The 4,430-nt window shown below is 39.7% G+C and overlaps 1 non-coding gene across 1 annotated transcript; it reads left to right on the top strand.

Moving 5' to 3' along the window:
• The first annotated feature begins 991 nt into the window (after positions 1-991).
• Positions 992-1,096, top strand: LOC115524293. The gene has a single exon (XR_003972006.1). It is a non-coding gene; the product is annotated as a U6 spliceosomal RNA (small nuclear RNA).
• Positions 1,097-4,430: the final 3,334 nt, after the last annotated feature.

The raw sequence follows: 4,430 nt of genomic DNA, 5'->3' as shown, positions 1-4,430 counted from the left end.
AATGAAAGGTAAAACTAATGATTAGTGCTTGATTCAGGGGATAATGAAATGAAGGCTAAAAGGAACAAGTTTTGCTTGGTATTTATGGCAAGTGTCAAATTAATGTACTAGACAGAATCATTTCACTGACTCTCTGAAATGGTATCTTCTTTTTGGAGTTTAGAGTAACACACACACACACACACACACACACACACACACACACACACAGATGTAGTTCTAAAAATAAATCTGTATCTAGTCTTTGACTTGCCCCTTTAGGAAAACAGGGTCTAAACTCTGAATACATAACCGTCTGCTTATGTAAGCAGCAGTCAGAATGGAAAGCAGCTGCTTTGAGGCTGGTGCAAGCAGTACTAAAAACTGCTTAACCAATTCAGTAGTAATCTATAACTAGGCAACATCCAGGGAACAGACATACTATTAAGTAGATGTTGCCCTGTTTGAGTAATCCCTTTCCTCCATATAATCGCACTTCAGACACACATTTAATGTGCTTGACTCTCCCTCCCTGTTGTAGGAAGGAGATTGCAGAAGCAAAACAACATTAACTTTTACATTTTAATAGGGATTAAGAGAACTTTTAACTAAAATCTTTTTTAACGTTTTTTTAAATGTTTATTTATTTTTGAGAGAGAGAGTCAGAGAGACAGAGTGCAAGCAGGGGAGGGGCAGAGAGAGAGGGAGACACAGAATCTGAAGCAGGCTCCAGGCTCCGAGATGTCAGCACAGAGCCTGACGCGGGGCTCGAACTCACAAACTGTGAGATCATGGTCAGAGCCGAAATCAGACGCTTAACTGACAGAGCCACCTAGGTGTCCCTAAAATCTTTTTTTAAGGTTTTATTTATTTAAGTAATTTCCACTCCCAACATGGGGTTTGAAGTCACAATCAAGAATTGTAGCTCTTCAGACTGAGCCAGCTAGGTACCTGTCAAAATCTTTTTCAAAGTATCCATTACAAGAGAACTCTTCAACAAAAAATATCCAGGGCTTGCTTTGGCAACACATATACTAAAATTGGAATGATACAGAAAAGATTAGCATGGCCCCTGTGCAAGGAAGACACACAAATTTGTGAAGCATTTCATTGTTTTAAAAATACTGATTCGAAGGGGCACATGTACCCCAATGTTTATAGCAGCATTATCAACAATAGCCAAATTATGGAAAGAGCCCAAATGTCCATCGACTGATGAATGGATAAAGAAGATGTGAGATACACACACACACACACACACACACACACACACACACACACACACACAAACACACACAATGGAATATTACTTAGCCATCAAAAGAATAAAATCTTGCCATTTGCAACAACATGGATGCAATTCAAACGTATTATCCTAAGCAAAATAAGTCAGAGAAAGAAAAATACCATATGATTTCACTTATATGTGGAATTTAAGAAACAAAACAGATGAACACAGGGGAAGAGTAGGAAAAATAAGATAAAAACAGAGAGGGAGGCAAACCATAAGAGACTCTTAACTATACAGAACAAACTGAGGGAAGGTGGAAGCTGGAGGGAAGGTGGGTGGGGGGATGGGTTAAGTGGGTGATGGGCATTAAGGAGGACACCTGTTGTGATGAGCTCTGGGTGTTATATGTATGTAAGTGATGAATCACTAAATTCTACTCCTGAAACCAAAAAATAAAAATAAAAAAATCTCCAAATCAAAGTGACTCATTACAAGTAAAAATTGGATAACCCAGTTTCCAATAAACAGAATAAAGTAGATAGTCCCTAGAGAAGGTTATGGCAATATATGTCCTAAAAATAACCAATTGCTATTCCTGGTCTCACGAAATCCTTCAGTTTTGATCCAGATGTCTCCAAATCTCAGCTCAGAGCTGTGTCCCTTATGCCACAATCCACAGACATATATTTGACCAGTTTTGTGTAGGCCCAACACCTAGTTGTATTAACTTAGCCAAGACTTTACCCAAGTGAAGAACGACACTGTGCTTGAATAATATGGCCCCTGTCCCAAACTCAAACACTTAGGGCTCAGTTGCACACAAGTTTTGTTAGCCCTCTACAGTTAATCTTTTTGGTAGCATTTTTCATGTAGCACAAAATAAACTTTAGCATGTAAAAAAAATAAAATAATGAATTTCTGATATAGTAAGTTAATTCAAAAGTTCTGTGATTTGCATGATTAAAAAGAAAAAGGGGCACCTGGGAGTCTCAGTTGGTTAGACATCCAACTCTTGATTTTTGCTCAGGTCATGATCTCACATTTGTGAGATCGAGCCCTGTGTCGGGCTCTGCCCTGACAGCATGAAGCCTCCCTTTCTCCCTGTCCCTCCCTCACTCTTTCTTTCTCTCTCTCACAGTAAATAAGTAAATTTAAAATTAAAAAAAAAACAGGGCGCCTGGGTGGCTCAATCGGTTAAGTGTCCGACTCATGGTTTCGGCTTAGGTCATGATCTCACATTTTGTGAGTCTGAGCCCCACATCAGGCTCCGTGCTGACAGTGTGGAGCCTGCTTGGGATTCGCTCTCTCTCTCTCTCTCTCTCTCTGCCCCTCCCCTGCTCACTCTCTCTGTCTCTTGCTTTCCAAAATAAATAAACTCAAAACAATTAAAAAAATAAAACAAAAAACAAAACAAAACAACACAAAAGATATCTAATGTTTCCCATCTTTCTTATTGCAGATCGACATTTTGTATTGGTTAACTCTATACTAGACCTCTCTTATACCCGGAAAAGGTGGGATATGTTTTCAAGAGTCCAGGACTTGCAATCAGAAGAAAGTTACCTAAACCCATACAACAAATTCATGAGACTCAGAACAGTAGATTCTGATTATTGAAACATATTTGACCCAGATTTTGTAGGTTATGCGAACATGGAAGCTAGCTATATTCCAAATATATGTGACAGGAAAATATAACTACAAAGACAGATGGCCGTCCTCTTTCCTAATGACCCTCACAAAGTTGGTGTGGTTGCCAGTTACGGTGAAAGGAACACGGTTGGCTTCTAGGCTTATGTGTGGAGACATCCAGACCAAGACTGAAAGAATTTCTTAAAAAGAGCATGCAGGGGCGCCTGGGTGGCGCAGTCGGTTAAGCGTCCGACTTCGGCCAGGTCACGATCTCGCGGTCCTGGGAGTTTGAGCCCCGAGTCGGGCTCTGGGCTGATGGCTCAGAGCCTGGAGCCTATTTCCGATTCTGTGTCTCCCTCTCTCTCTGCCCCTCCCCCGTTCATGCTCTGTCTCTCTCTGTCCCAAAAATAAATAAACGTTGAAAAAAAAAAAAAAAGACCATGGATAGAGATGGATTATTTTTAGGCTACATGATGACAAAGCATAAAGAATTAAAAGAGTGGTCAGTCTGATCAAACTCCTCAAAGGTCTTTCAATATCCCCACTCACCTCAGGGCTTGGTTCATGACTCCCACATATTCACCTCCACTTCCACCTATTTCCTACCAGACGTCTTCCTTGGGGTGATTCACAGGTATTTTAACTTAGCAAAACCTGTTCCTCAAGTTCAGGGGCTGAGTTTCAGCACAGGGAATTTTCAGTGACACTCTACTCAACAGTGGATTCAGGTAATTCAGATCATCCTTGGGAGTTAAATCTTGATAAAAACACAATAAGAGTTAAAGAAATGGCCCCCTCAGTTACTCTGTAGGGGAGAAATCATGCTGGATTTGGCAGTGCTCGGATTAACACCATCAACCATTGGAATAATAAAACCATTTTTCCTTTTTCTGATTTTCATTCACTACTCTTCCCAATCTCTGCATTTGTGTTTTTCCCTCTATGCGGAACATTGGTTCCAAGATTCTTTACTACACAAATCCCTTCCATACCGATCAAACCTCTCTACAATATGCTCTGTTGCCTATGACATAGTAGATGTTCAAAAAGCACTTTGAACATCAAAAACATTAATGGTTTTTGAATGAAGGAAAAAATGAATGATAACAAGAAAATCTGGAAGGTTCTTAAAGGTGTCTTGATACAGTTTAAGCTTTTTCAAGGATGGTGAAAGATGTGGCGACATTTCTTCCCCGAAAAGTGTAAGGGATTTTGCACAACATTCAGTTGCTCTGAAGAGAAAGGCCAGATGAATCACAGGTGTATTTCAACACACTCAGTGTATTGTGATAGATTAAACTTTCTTAAAGGAAGGTACTGTGTGATGTAATTGGATACTCTGGCTTGTATCTCTCCCCTTGGTGTCAGTAGGTTGATGGGGGATGGAAAGTTGAGGTTATGAGGATTTAGTTGCATGGTTTTTGTTTTTTGTTTTTTGTTTTTTACTTAAAAGACATGCTTTGTTAAAGACCAGGGCTTAGAATAAGGTATAAGCCCTAGTTAATAAAGGAAACACTCTACATTTCTCAAAGTTACAAACATTACAGGAGGAAGAAAAACTTGAACCCAGATTCTATGACATAGTACT

Source organism: Lynx canadensis, chromosome C2, assembly GCF_007474595.2.
Source record: "Lynx canadensis isolate LIC74 chromosome C2, mLynCan4.pri.v2, whole genome shotgun sequence".
Classification (NCBI taxonomy): Eukaryota; Metazoa; Chordata; class Mammalia; order Carnivora; family Felidae; genus Lynx; species Lynx canadensis.
The sequence above is the reverse complement of the archived record's forward strand: the minus strand, read 5'-3'. Positions and strand labels throughout refer to the sequence as shown.